Consider the following 15,979-nt stretch of genomic DNA (forward strand, 5'->3'; position numbering starts at 1 on the left):
ATCAAACCTCACTTCCACCACAAACAACCACCACACCCTCTGAAACCCAACCACCTGTGATTCAACCATCTGAACCTTATATCACTCCACCACTTATTCCCGCTGTACCTGGACCAGACTCTGACCCTTTAGACCTAAATCCATTATATGCTTCTTCTCCTAGTCTTCAACCAGACGCAGATTCTGAACTTCAAGCAGAATCTGAACCTCAACAATCTGAACCTCAACAAACTGAACCTCAACCTCTAAATCTCAGCCCTCAAAACTCTCCACCTCATTCACCTGAACCTGAACCTAAAATTATCATACCTACCCTTGAGGAGGCCATTATACAGGTTGCAGAAGCTTCAGTCCAGAAGATCAAGTCTCTGGCTAAAAACTCTGAAGTAAGTGATGATCCTAAATCTGTTAGGACACACTGGAACAGAGTCATTAGTTGGATGACCTCTGAGTCTTATAGGCTGAAGAGTATCTCTGAACAAGTCAGAAATGGCTACATCAGAGACTCTGAGGAAAGACTCCAAGAGAGACTGGCTAGAGAAGCTGAGGCCAGAAGGTTAGAGGAAGAGAGACTGGCTAGAGAAGCTGAGGCCAAGAGATTAGAAGAAGAAAGATTGGCTAGGGAAGCTGAAGAAGAAGCTAAGAGATTGGAAGAAGAACGCCTGGCAAAGGAAGCAGAACTTCTGAGAATTCAGGAAGCTGAAGCCAAGGCTAAGGCAGATGCAGAAGCCCAAGCTGCTGCTGAAGCTGAAGCTCAGCAGGCTCTGATTCAGGGGGAGTCTTCCTCTGCGATCCCTCTGATTCTTAACACTCTGAAGGAGATCAAGCAAGATCAGCAAGAGATCAAGCAAGATCAGAGTGAGCTCCGGGCAAGGATGGACAAGCAAGACGCTCTGAATGAAAACCTCCAGAATATGTTTGCTATGCTACTACAGAGACTTCCTCCTCCTCCAAACCCTTAGGCACTTAGGATTTCTTTTGTTTGCCTAGTGTTTTTTGCTTCTGTCTTTTCTTTTTTTTTAGCTCTGATATTTCTGTTGAATCTGATGTTTTGACTGCTGCTTGCCTTTGTGCTTTTGTTTAATGAAGTGTTTTTCTCTCTATTATTTTTTTTTTATGTTTTATGCCTTTTTGATTATGCCAAAAAGGGGGAGAAATTATTAAATAGCTCTGATGAAAATTATGTCTAAAACCTTAAGCATTCTGCAACAATTATAGAATTAGTTCTGATATAAATAGCTCTGATTAAATAATAGCTCTGATTAAATAATTCTAACATTAAATTAAGAAATTGCAGAAAGTTTTCAGAAATCTTATTGCTTGGAAAGCTCTGGTAAGAACTTCTGAACTCCCTAGTACTAACTCAGGGGGAGCTTTTGTTTATCTGATCTAATATTTTTTCATGTTTCATCTGATAATTTTATTTGTTTTGTCATCATCAAAAAGGGGGAGATTGTAAGAACAAAAATAGTTCTACAATAGATTCCATGATTTTGATGATAACAAAGGATGAAACCAAAAATGGCACCCTAACGAAAAGTTTCTAAGTGTGCAGGGTTCTAAAGAAAGAAGAAATAAATCTGATGATGTCATCAGATGCACAACAAGATCAGATGCAAAATCTCAAGTATCAGAAGCATCTAAAGAGGAATCTCATTCAAGAAGCTCTGACTCTGGACAAAACTGCAAGTATCAGAAGCATCTGAACATGAAGTAAAGTCTAGAAGCTCTGACTCTGAACAAATGCCTTCTGTAAATTCTGAAGTTATCAGCGATTTCTGAACTCTCAAGAGATAACATCAGAAGCCAGTTTCTCCAGATACACAAAGACTCTAATCAGAATTGTTAATCATGATGAAGTAACGTTTAAGCCAAGTTAAAGTTCTGCAAATGGATTTCCTCAATTAGAAAGAGACGTTAATCTCCACTTCCAAGAGAGAAGATACTAATTGTGGTAAGTAGTCACTTCTAAGTGAAAAAGTCTACTGCAGAAGCTATTAATGGAATGGCGTAACTACATCTAAATATCCAACAGATTCAACGCTACTTCAACTCTACTTCAACTCCTATAAATAGAGAAGAAATCTCATTCAGTAAATACGAAGAAATCACTAGCCAAAACTATACTGAAATCATATCACGCTCAAGAAAAACATCTTTGTTCTTCAAAGATTTTCACTAAGCTTTTGCTTATCAAGTGAAAAATTTTGTTCTTAAGTTTGTAATATTTGCTTTCTTAGAAGCACTCTAGATTACACATCTTGTATCTATTTTTATTTGATTTCCTCAAGTGACTCTTTGTAGTCTGTAGACTTGAGAGGACTAAGAGATTTTCTTTTCTCTTAGGGGTTGTTTGTAATCTTTCAAGATTAGTGGATTAAGTCCTTGTTGAAGGCGAAATCACCTTGGCCGGGTGGACTGGAGTAGCTTTGTGTTATAAGCGAACCAGTATAAAATCATTGTGTGATTTCATTTTGCAAAAGCGCTTATTTTTCAAACAATTCAAACCCCCCTTTCTTGTTTTTCTCACCTTCAATGCATGCTTGGCATAATGTGCATAGAAAAGGAAGATTCGAGCTTGGTTCGCGCAATTGTGTAGCTTTGGAAGCTTACACTCTTTGGGTGAAGAAAAGAGCTTTGGAATTGAAGATGCATTATCCTTGTGAGAGACCTATGTCTATGGTTGTGGCTGAGCCATTAACTCTCCCTAACCAAGATGTAGAGGAGTTGGAAGACGCACTTACCAAGATGAAGCGAGAGAAGGATATGTGGGAAGAGAGGTTCCATGCTTTGAGAAAAAAGCATAAGGAGTTGCAGCTTGAGTCTAAGGAAACAGATGCACTTATTGAGCTACTTGAAGACCGAGTGACAAAAAGACAGAGAGAGCTGGAGGTTTCATCTTGTAGCATGCCTCAGCCTTCCGTTGCTTGGAAGAAGATTGTTGACCAGCTTGTCCTCGAGAAGACTCAGATGAAGGCTTCTTTTGAGACCGAGATCCGACGCATTCGAAGGAAGTACGTGCCTACAACCAGATCTTCTGACGTTGTTGTTAGGGATCCTTAGGATGACTAGTCTCCTTTTCTCTTGTATTTTTCATTTGGTTTCTGAAGTTGTACTCAGTGTAATCCTCCCAATTATATAAATAAAAGAGATTTTTATGGTCATATCAAATTGTTATATATATATATATATATATATATATATATATATATATATATATATATATATATATATATATATATATATATATATATATATATATATTCAAATAATATAGTAAGTTCCTTGAAAATAAAAATAATCAAACATTGCATTTCATGCATCATTTGCATAAGCAGGTTTCTCTTTCGCCAGATGTCTCATTGGTGTTTCTTCTGTGCTTCAGCCAAGCTGACTCATTGATACAATACTCTCACCAATCACTCCAGAATTATGGAACATCTTGAGCAAGAGAATAGACATTTGAAAGAGGAGATCGCCCGCCTGACTGCCATGATGGAGTCAGTTCTATTTGCACATAGCCAGTCTTCTCCAACACCTGCAACTCCTCCTCCTCAAAGGACTGGTATTTCAGAGGTAGCTACCTCTACTATTCCCGCAACTGCTTCTCATTTTGCACCTGCCATGCTTGCCGGATTCCCGTGGGGAATGCCTCCAAACTTCATGCCTGAAAGTTTTATGCCTACATTTGCTTCTATGTCGACATCTAGCCCGATCATGTCTGTGCTACCGCCTGTCATGCATACCTTACCTCGTGTGGAGGACACCATTTATCATTTCGAGCCATCTGAGGGCCCGGATGTATATGAGAAAATGAATGAAATGAAAGATCAATTTCTTGAGCTGCGCAAGGAATTGAAGACCTTGAGAGGTAATGATCTATTTGGGAAGAGTGTTGCTGAATTGTGTCTAGTGCCGAATGTGAAGATTCCAATGAAAGTCAAAGTGCCTGACTTTGAAAAATACAAAGGGAACACATGTCCACTCAGTCATTTGGTGATGTATGCCCGCAAAATGTATACCCAAACAGACAATGATCAGTTGTTGATCCACTACTTTCAAGACAGCCTGATTGGCGCTGCATTAAGATGGTATATGGGGTTAGATAGTGCGAGCATCCGCACTTTCAACGATTTGGGTGAAGCATTTGTAAAGCAGTACAAGTACAACGTTGATATGGCTCCCGACCGAGATCAGTTGAGATCACTGTCTCAGAAGGACAAGGAAACATTCAAGGAGTATGCACAGAGGTGGAGAGAACTAGCTGCTCAGATCAACCCTCCTTTAGAGGAAAAAGAGATGACCAAAAATTTCCTGAAGACCCTTAGCTCATTTTATTATGAGAGGATGATCGCCAGTGCCCCCAGTGATTTTACCGAAATGGTAAATATGGGGATGAGTTTAAAAGAAGGTGTCCGAGATGGATGGTTGTCTAAGGAGGAAGTATCGTCCAGCAAGAGATACATCGGTAGTTTTGGTAAGAAAAAGGATAATGAAGCCAATGAAATTTATAGTGGGAGGAAGAGGAGGCATCAAATCAGAATAAGTCAACCACCCCTCCAACATCATCATCAAGTATCTTCGTTTATTCCTGTATTTTCAGCAAGTCGATCAGCACCAGTTCAACAACAACAATGTCAACAACAACAACCACAGCAATGAACAAACACATACAACAACAATAATACCAACAACCATCAACAACAGAATTTTGAAAGGAAGAAGGTCTCTTTCAACCCGATTCCTATGACGTATGCAGAGCTCTACCCATCATTGGTTCTCAAGAACCTACTCCAACCAAGAAACCCTCCGCAAATTCCTGAACCACTTCCATGGTGGTAAAAGCCAGAACTCCGATGTGCTTTTCATCAAGGGGCACCCGGACATGACATTGAGAACTGCTATCCACTCAAATATGAAGTTCAAAAGCTGGTTAAAAGTGGAATTGTGCCCTTTGAGGACCGTGCACCGAATGTTAAAGCAAACCCACTTCCTGCCCATGGAAATTCATCTGTTAATCTGGTAGACGGTTGTCCAGGGGAGTTCAAGGTATTTGATGTACACTTTATAAGAAGGTCCTTGGTAACGATGCACAAGGATATTTGTTTGGTGAGCGATTGTGAGCATGACCATGATGGTTGTGCTATCTGCAATGTCAACCCGAGGGGTTGTATGGTTGTGAAAAGAGACATCCAGCAGTTGATGGATGAGGGTATGATTCAGATGGTTCAATCCCGATACATAGATGATGATGTCAATGTAATTGTTCCCGTGTTTAAGAATCCTGAGAGAGTGGTGATTCAATATGATAGTAGCAACAGTAACAGTATCAGCCAAAGATCGGTATCACCGTTGGTCATACGGTTGGAGGGTCCGATCCCGTACGTATCCGATAAGGTTGTTCCTTATCAGTATAATGCAACTATGGTGAAGGATGGTCAAGAGGTTCCATTACCTACGAAAAGAAAGTTTTCAAGAACTGAAGAAGAAATTGACAATGACGCCAATTCTAATTTTGCCGGATGCAAAGGAATATTTTATGGTATATTGTGATGTATCCAAGATGGGCTTAGATGGTGTGCTTATGCAAGATGGTAAGGTGGTAGCTTATGCTTCATGAAAACTGAATATTCATGAGAGGAACTATTATACGTATGATTTAGAGTTGGAAGCAGTGGTGTTTGTGCCAAAAGTTTGTAATAACTATTTGTATGATTCGAGGTTTGAAGTGTTCAACAACCACGAGAGTTTGAAATACTTGTTTGATCAGAAGGAACTCAATATGAGGCAGAGGAGATGGTTAGAATTTTTTATGGATTGTGATTTTGGTTTGAATTACCATCCTGGTAAAGCTAATATTGTAGCAAATGCTTTGAGTCGGAAGTCTTTGCACATGTCAACATTAATGGTTAGAGAATTGGATTTGATCGAGAAATTCAGATATCTGAGCTTAGTATGTGTGGTAACTCCTAATAGTGTGAGGTTAGGTGTACTAAAGTTGACTAGTGGTTTTCTTCATGATATTAGAGAAATACATAAGCAGGATATATGCTTGGTTGATCGTTTGTCATCAGTTGGCCCAAATAGAGATGAGGACTTTATAGTTGATGAGAATGGAATCCTAAAGTTTCAGATTAGAGTTTATGTCCCTGATATGTTGAAAGCTTAAGATAATGATTTTAGAGGAAAGTCACAAAAGTAGTTTGAGTATTCATCCCGGGGCTACTAAAATGCACCAAGATCATAAGAATATATTTTGGTGGCCAGGAATGAAAAAAGACATCGCACAGTTTGTTTACGCTTGTTTGACTTGTCAAAAGTCAAAGATTGAGCATCAAAAGTCATTTGGACTTATGCAACCATTAGATATCCTTAAATGTAAATGGGATAACATCTATATGGATTTTGTGAGAGGATTGCCGAATACTCCTATGGGAAGTGACACAGTTTGGATCGTTGTGGATATACTGACTAAGTCGACTCACTTTATGCCGATTAAGATCGGTTTTCCATTGCAAAGACTACCAGAGATCTACATCAGTGTGATTTTGAAGTTGCATGGTATTCCGTCAGTATTATTTCTAACATAAATCTGAGATTCACGTCTAGGTTTTGGGAGAGTCTGCAAGAAGCTTTGGGCACTACGTTGAAGTTGAGTTCTTCCTACCATCTGCAAACGGGTGGTCATACTGAGAGGACTATTCAGTATTTGGAGTAATTTTTAATGGCTTATTCCTTGGAGCAAGGAGGTGTTTGGGACAATTATCAATTGTTGATTGAGTTTACCTACAACAACGGTTTCCATTCTAGTATTGAAATTGAATTTTTTAAGGCTTTGTATGGAAGGAGATGTATTGTGTTGGTTTGATTCTAGAGAGAGTGTGATACTTGGACCTGAGATTGTTCAGCAGACTACTGAGAAAGCCAAGATGATCAAAGAGAAGATGAAGGCCTTGTAGAGAAGGCAAAAGGGCTACCATGATAAGCGGAGGATGGCACTTGAGTTCTGAGACGGTGACCGTGTGTCTTTATTAGTCGTGCACTAAAGTCTAAGATGCTCACTCCTTGCTTCATTGGTCCTTATTAGATTACCCAAAGAGTTGGAGATCTTGCCTATCGAGTGACCTTACCTCCGTCTCTTTCGAATCTCCATGATATTTTCCACGTGTCTTAGCTTCGGAAGTATGTTCATGATCCATCACATTTGATCCAAATGGATGATGTATGAGTAATAGATAAGTTAATTATTGAGACATCATCCATGCGGATTGAGGATCGAGAAGTGAATCAATTATAAGCTAAAGAAATTACTCTAGTGAAAGTGGTGTAGGGAGGACGTGATGAAGGGAGCATTATGTAGGAGCTGGAGAGCCGAATAAAGGAGTCTTATCCGGAGCTGTTTTCGCCATGTGGTTTTCGAAGACGAAAATCCTTTTAAGTGGGGGAGAGTTGTAACATCCCGACTTTAGTTTATTAATTTTTTTAAATTATTAAATTTAATTTATTTAAATTATTAGACTTAATTGAGCGAATACATGTGTCTTGCTTGAATTGTTGTTATTGTTTATTATTTATTGTGCTTTATGAGAATTAAGAGTATTTTAGTAATTTCATAAATGATGGAAATATAAAGTATTGAGAGCGGAAAATTAAAATAGAAATTATTTATTTTAGAAATAATTAGATATTTTAATTTGGAAATAATTAGAAAAGTTATTATATTAAATAGAAAATGAGTATTTTATAATTATTATATAATTTAGATTTTTATTAAATAATTATTTAGTGGGATTTTATTTAAATAAAATGAAATAATTGTTTTATTTTAATTAAAATCAGATAATTGGGTGAGTGTGAGTGTAAACAATTTGGAACTATTATGGTTAATATATAAGCTAACGTAAGAGGCTTGAGAGTTTAAACGTGAAAATTTGGAATTTAAAAAAAGAGGCGGATCTAAAGAGGAAAGAGAGCACTTGGAGCGATCGTGAGAAAAGGGGGATATTTCCATCAACCTTGAATCTTTGAGGTAAGAGGGGAATTTTTTTACTCATGAGTGAATCTAAGCAGTCAGGATGGTAGGGGATTCTTACTCTTTTATCTATGTATTTCACTTTGTATGGTTTGTGGCCTTATTGGTGACCAAATGGATTTGGCCAAAATGCATGAGATTACCAATTAATTTTTAACCTGTGTTTGTGCCCTTTGGGAATTTTTCAGTAATAAAATCATGACATATATATAATTGTTGTTGATCTATGTTTTGAGCGTTGAATGAAAAATCTATGTTTTTGCCATACAAAAAAAGGTTTGCGTAAAACCGTTTGAGACGATTGAGTGTTGTAGTGCTCTCTTTTGATGAATCTGATATGAAATTCTTTGATGCTATGAATTGATGTTAAACCTTGATGTCTTATGTTTGTCCCTTTGGAGATTTTTGTGATGTAGGTTATTTATCAATGAACTTTCTTGAAATCTTTTAATTTGTTTTTCCCGATTGTTGTAAAATGTCAGAAAAGTCGAAATTTTTTAAGAATTCATATAAGTCAAAAAATAGGATCGGTGATGGTTTCGGCAGATTCTGCGTTCCGGAGTTAGTTCGCTGATTTCTTAGCAATTTCAGTATCGGTGATCTTTTTGTTACCCTTGTGGTATTTTTTAGTAGTTTTGAGTCATGTTGTCAACCATTATAGTCCAGCAAAGTTATCACCTGTAAAAAGCTACCAATTGAGTACTATTGAGCACTTTAGAGTACTCTAGAGTCATATTTAAGATTTAGAGTTTTTTTTAGTTCTTTGAGAACTTTGTTGAGTTATATATATATATATATATATATGTGTGTGTGTGTGTGTGTGTGTGTGTATGGGTGTGTGTGTGTGTCTGTGTGTGCGTATGTGTGTGTGTGTGTGTGTGTGTGCGCGTGTGTGTGTGCGTGCGTGTGTGTGTGTGTGTGTGTGTGTGTGTATGTGTGTGTTTATAACATTTGATGAGTTATGAGTAAATAATAAAATACTCTATTGAGATGTTTGAGCATGCTAATGAGTTTTAGAGCTGATGAGTAATAATACCCCTTTACTCGGTTGTTGATAATTTTTGAGTTATAATGTAATTATTAAAATTAATTTTATATTTTGGAGCTATGTAGGACTTCGGTCTAGTGAGGTCGGATTCATAGAGGAATCATGATTGTCTCATAGGGAGAGAGGGACACGGTTCATAGAGGAACCGGAGACAGAGATAAATCAGTAACATACCTCTGATGCCCAAAATTTGGTACCACATTCATATTTGAGGAGAAATTGGTGCATTTTGCATAGCATTATAAATTGTATTGTTGTTGTTCCTGTTCGAGAATGATTTGTATATTTTTGTAATTGTCCTGCTATTTACTTTCACTGCTAACATTTGTAAGAATTATTCTCACCCCTTTCTTTTTGTTATGTGTTTGGATTTTATGCACATGTTGCCGATACAAATAGTATGTAGTGTTGTTATGTGGATGAATAGTGGTTATTTCCTTCTTTGTTGTTTTATATTTTGTTTATTACTCGTTGTGTCGCTCGGGTATTATAACACGGGGAATGGGACATTGTTTCTTTTATTTGGATGATTGTTGAGTTGTTTTTTGCATCTGATGTTTTAATTGAGTAATTTTGTTTATGAGACCATGTGAATGTGTTGTTTAATGCTTTATATTTCCGCTGCGAGTTGTTTAAATTCATAACATGTGTTTTATTTGAGAATGTGTGACACCTTTGGGTGAATGTATACTCTGAATTATTGTATTATTTTGTGAGTTAAAAAATAGGATGTTACAAAAGACCCAGAATAACAATCATTCAAATTTAACAAAATTTTATAGCTCTCACTTCAGCTTCATCCTCCTTTCATTGTGGATTCCATTATGAGACAAGTAAATCATTTCTTCGTATTTATTCTCCATGAATCTTTTTAATAAAAGGTATGTTTGCGAAATATTTTATGAATTGATATGTTGTTGTAGTTTAAAATGTTTTCCTTGTTCGTGTTTTTGTTTATAAATTTTGTTGTTTGTGTTATTGTTAATGTCTAGAATATGAGTCTATTATGTCCTAGAACAAACTTGTTTTGTACAACCATGTGTGATTTTGTTCATCCAACATGAAAGAACAAAACATTTCTAAGTTCATATGAGTTTATTATATCGTATTTAGATTATTTGATTCACTAACACCTCACTAGCTCGAACATATAACAGAGTCACCATCGAACTTTATTTATTCCCGAAGGAAAGGGAAAACACCGATAAAACCCGGGGGAAAGAGATATGTTGGGTAAGGGAGTCAGTTATACAAGGGGAAGGTATTAGCACCCCTAACATCCATGGTACTCCATGGAAACCGTTTTGATTGTTCTCGCTCGAATAGGTGTGATATTTAAAGATTACTCGCAAAGGATGGGAAAAGGAAAGAAATAGATAAAGCGCTCGGTGAGGATTGAGGCCCTCATGCCTATGTATCGTCATAGTGCAATGAGAAATTCAGAGCTCCGTAGTTCAAAGAACTAGTGGTGGGAGATGAAAAGAATTGTGATAGCAATATGGTCTAAACCAAAGGATGGTGTTTTGAACTCCAACAAGGGTGAAAATATGAACCCAAGAGTAAAGTGGCTTTTACTGGTACGTGGGCTAGCAGGGCTGCCGCTATAGGGTAATGTCGAAAATATGAAGAAATAAGGGTTTCATAATGGTCCAAACATCTCTTAGTTCACAAGGTGGCGCAAGATGGAGCACAAAGAGGTAGTGTATTTGGCTCAAAGATAATTGGTGTATCACATGAAGTGAATGAAGGTAGAATATGAATGCATCATGGAGATGAGTGGAAAGAAGTGACCAAAGTCACATAATTGGGTATCTGGTGACAAGTGACTGGAGAAGTGTAGTCTGAAACTGAAAGCAAATGTATATTAGAATCCATAAGAGAAATGGGATTTGTACCATAGAGGGAAACATCATTAAATGATACGTGGACTAGCATGGCTGCCACTATCTGATATTTAGCCAAAAAAAAGAAGGAATTAAATGTCTGGGTATAAGCCAAACAACTCTAGGGACAAATGTGGATTGTCGTTATATCTTCCTAAAAGGGTGTATATGGATATCTAAAGAAAACTGTGTTTCGATGTCAAAGAAATAGTATGTCATTAGCGTGAATGATTTATGATCGAATGTATATAATGAATCATGAAAGATATGAATGGTTCCCTAAGGTGGAAGGAAGAATAATTAGGAGTACGCTCGCCAAGGATTCACATCCTTGTGCCTACGTATTCTCATTGTGTAATGGGAAAGTCAGAGTAATCGTAGTTCGTGGAACCACAAGAACAAAGAGAGAGAAGAGTGATGAAAAGTATAACTTGCACCAATAGAATGGTATCAAGGGATCCCACAAATAGGTGGGACTTGGAATCAAAGAGTAAATAAGCATTTAGCAGTACGTGGGCTAGTAGGGTTGTCGTTATAGGGTAAAGCCAAAAACAAAGACTGAATTAAGTGTCTGGGTGTAAGCAAAACAACTCTTGATTCACAAGATGGATTGCCGTTATATCGTCCTAAAAGGGTATAGGCGGGGCCCAAGAGAAAGCAATGTTGTGTACAAGAAATAATATATCACGGGATGGGGAACAAACAATTCGAGATCAAAGAAGAATAATATCTTGGATCCATGGAAGAGATAGACTCTGAATCGAAGAGCAAGGTGGTATCTAAACCCAAAAAGACTGAATTAAATATTTGGGGTATGAACCAAACAACTCTCGATTGATGAGGTGGATTGCCGTTATATCGTCCTAAAATGATGTACAAGGATTCCAAGGAGAAGTATGGTTGATCTCAAAATGATGGTATTGATTGAATGAATGAAGAATGATTGATTAATAAATATTGTAGGAATATATAAGGTAGCTCGCAAAGAATCTGAATTCTCCTGCCTACGTATCCTTATAGTTCAATAAGGAAATCAGAGCTTTCGTAGTTCAGCCTACTACGGCTAAAAACAAGATGATTGAGGTGGCAACAAGAGATGATTGAATGAAAGAGTGGAATAGACTTGATATTTATTTGACAAGAATCACACTAAAGTCTATGATTAAAGGTGGATATGATGAGCAACGGGTCAAACGTCCCGCACCCAAAGATATCCAAAATGAGTGTAGAAAAGCTTCAGTCTCATTCCTTCTTTACTACTTAAGGCTCGTGGCATGTAATTCTCATCTTAACTTTCAAGTTGGTAGAGGAGAATCTTTGTCGTCATTTGTTTTAATTAATGAAGACCTTATCAATCGTTCGATTCGAATTGCACTAAAGTCTATGAATGGAGGTGAATACAATGAGAAACTGGGTCAAGCGTCCCATACCCAAAGATATTCAGAATGGGGGTAAGAACTCTCCAGTCTCATTCCTTCTCCATTGCTTAAGGCTCGTGTCGTACAACTTGAATCATGATTGGTAAGTTGTTGGTGTAGTCCTTTGCTTGTTGCATGATGCTTTGTAAAGAGGGAGTCTTGCCAGTCATATGCTTTGAATTGTACTAAAGTCTATGAATAGAGGTGAATACGATAAGCGACTGGGTCATTCGGCCCATACCCAAAGATATTCATAATGGGGGTAGGAATTCTCCAGTCTCATTCCTTCTCTATTACTTAAAACTCATGCCACACAATTCTAACTTTGATTTAACAAGCCCTTGAAGATGCCACCTTTGATGTGCTTTGTATTGTCCACTACTTGGTATGACTGAGGATGCCTTGATTGAAGATCTGACTTGAGACCTCGAGCTCCACAACTTACAGAAAAAGTCTTATTACGTGACCAAGGATCTTTTGGTCACTCAAATTAGACTGTGGGATTATACAATATCAAAGGATTTAGTTGATCAAAATTGCTTTTGATCAACTTGAATCGAAAGGTTTGAATTAATTTTGAGAACTAGGTGAAGCTAATCTAATGGTTAGGAATAACCAAACTAACCTAAGGGATCATGCAATCATTCATGAGAATATCATATTAAAAGGTCCTAAAATTATTAATTTAACTACTTGATCAAAGTATATTTTACCAAATAATTAAACCAATCAAGGGAAATTAAGCCATGAATTAAAAAAGAATTAATTAAAGATTTAATTAATTAATTACATGAACCAAAAGAAGATTTATCAATTAGTCAAAAATAATTAATTAACACATTGATTTTACTTCTAGCATTTTGAATAATCACTAAAACTAAATTAAAAAAATATAATTTTAGCATTTTTACTAAATTAATATTAATTTTTATTTCTAACTAAACTATTGTATTAATATTTTTTTTAAACTAAGTAACTAGTAACTAATATATGTATTTTCCTAACCTAAACTAAAGTGTTATCTAAAACCTAACTAATGTATCAGTATAAATCTAAATAAAGTTACTGACATATTATCTAAACTAAAAAGTATATATTTTCTAAGTAAGACTACTGTTTTAATTTCCTAGACTAATGTATAGATTTTAATCTAAGCTACTTTTATATGTACTTTTTCTAATTAGGTAACTAAAATATATTTTTCTAACTAAGATTAATAGCATGTTTCTCTAACTAAATTTATTGTTATAGAAAAAAAGAAGCTAATGTAATACACATGCAGCTACGGTATGCGGTAACATATGTAAAATAAATTATAATAACATTAACATCACATGCAGTACAAGTGAAATATTAGTAAATAGCAATAACATGTAAATCTAATAACTAAAATAATAGTGATATAGAAAAAGTAAAGTAGCAGTAGCCAAATAATAGTAATGTGGAGAAAAATAACAGTTTTGGACAAGTTTTCGGTAACAATCAATGGAATCAAATTTGACGAGTTAATATATCGTTGAAATCAGAATTTCGCAAAGAAATCAAATACATACTATAAATTGTGAAATAAGCTACGAATTATATTGAAAAATGGTAAAAGTGGCCAATAAATTTGATTAAAGAATGCATTAATTCGGCTAAAATATGCATTGGAACAAAAAATAATTGTATATTCACAATCAGAGTGAAAAATCGATTCAAATGATATATTCACATGTTATTAATAGTTAACAACTAAAAAATCACTTTTTCAAGTTTATGTGTTCAATGCAAAAATAAGTGATTATCTAATAAGCAAATCCAAAACAGTAGATTAAATTAACCAACCAACAAACATCCAATAATTCATGACAAAGTTGTGGAAGAGATAAAGGATTACCAACGGAGACGAGATTTGCTCCGGTTAGTGTTGAAAATCTAAGCGTCGAAAAGAAACCTGGAAAACTTCAAGAATAAGTTTCATTAATTCAATTAACTTCCAAACTTTGATAATTATTCTTGATGATGAATGAATGTAGAAGATAAATCATGAATGTATAATGTTGATGAATAAATTTGAATTGATGATCTTGGATGATGATTGTTGATAAATCTTGATAATCTTTAGATGCTGATTGTTGATGATAATGCTTGAATTGTTGATTGATGATTTATTGAAATTGGATTGTGGCTAAGTTATATCATTTTAAAACTTCAATGTGAAATTCTAAATGGTGATGAAGATGAACTTTAGTGAGGGTGAGGGAGAAGATAAATATTGAGAGAGAAATTGAGAAGAAAAAATGGTAGAAAAATAATGATTAATTGTCAATTTTCCAAGTTAGGTTAGTTTACCCCCAAAATATGAAAAATAACATGTTTATAAAGAATTGGTAGGTGAATGATCACCCTTGAATTATGATCCAATAAATTGGTTTATCAACGGTTAGGAGTTAATTTAATCATTAGTTGTGGATCACCAATTTCGACCATATGATTAAATGTTAAGAATGGCTAGGATTGAGTGAAAAAATGGAAGTTGAGATTTGTGTTTGTTTGAAAGTTTTATGTTAGTTTGGAAATTATGGTAGTTAAGGGTAATTAGGTAAATTGATGACTTGTGGAGAAATAGGTAGTTAAGGATAGTTAAAGACCAGTTGTGTTGGAGTTTAGCAAAAGTACCAAGTTAGGATGTAAGGTAGAGAGTCACTAGTAATTGAACTTTAATTTTCATGCATTTGCCTTGATTTTTCTACCACCTTTGGCTTGAATTTTGAGTGGCTTAGCCCACGAATTTTAGTACTTTTGAGAAATGATATTTTCCACTAAATGAATGAAATTTCTCTTTTATTCCAACTTTGGCATTCCTTTAAATCCAAGCAAACCTCTGAATTAATTGATGATCGTTTCAATCTCTACTGATAACGATGAATCTCAAATAAAGAGATGATCACCACCACAAATAATACTGGAAATAAAGTCGAATAATTACCAAATAATATTCACCTCGAAAATACACTTAAACTGATTAAATCCATTATCATAGAACCTTTTGCCTAAATTTGTTACAATATACAAATATCGATGAATGCATGATCAAAATAGAAAAAGTATGCAAATGAACAAAACTAAAAGGCAGACAAATTAAAAAAAAGTAGAGCAAATTCTGGAGTATGACACATTCATTTAAATTGATTTAGAAAATAATAATCTGAAAATTAAGTTATATTTGAAAAACAACTTAGATCAATCAATGTTTTTCGAATTTCATGTATTTCGTAATTCATCTCTCACTCTTTAACTTATAGAATTTGGTTCAATGTCCCAAGTTCTTTAAAGAAACATTTCCTTCTCTTTTAGTTTAGTTTGCAAAGCATCCAATTTATTGAGAAATTTGGATTCATCGTTATCATTGTCATCAAAATAATCATCATTATCATCATTTAAAATAATGATGATGATAGTGATGGTGATTATAGATGTTTTTGATTGGCTGCATTTTGTGTTAAAACACTAACTGTACTCTGATGTCATGACATGCTTGAGTAGTATGCTGCAGGATTAGCTAATACAGGATTTACTGAATGTCAAACTGGATGTTATGACATTCATCCCTGAC

This window comes from Lathyrus oleraceus, chromosome 2 (assembly GCF_024323335.1).
Source record: "Lathyrus oleraceus cultivar Zhongwan6 chromosome 2, CAAS_Psat_ZW6_1.0, whole genome shotgun sequence".
Classification (NCBI taxonomy): Eukaryota; Viridiplantae; Streptophyta; class Magnoliopsida; order Fabales; family Fabaceae; genus Lathyrus; species Lathyrus oleraceus.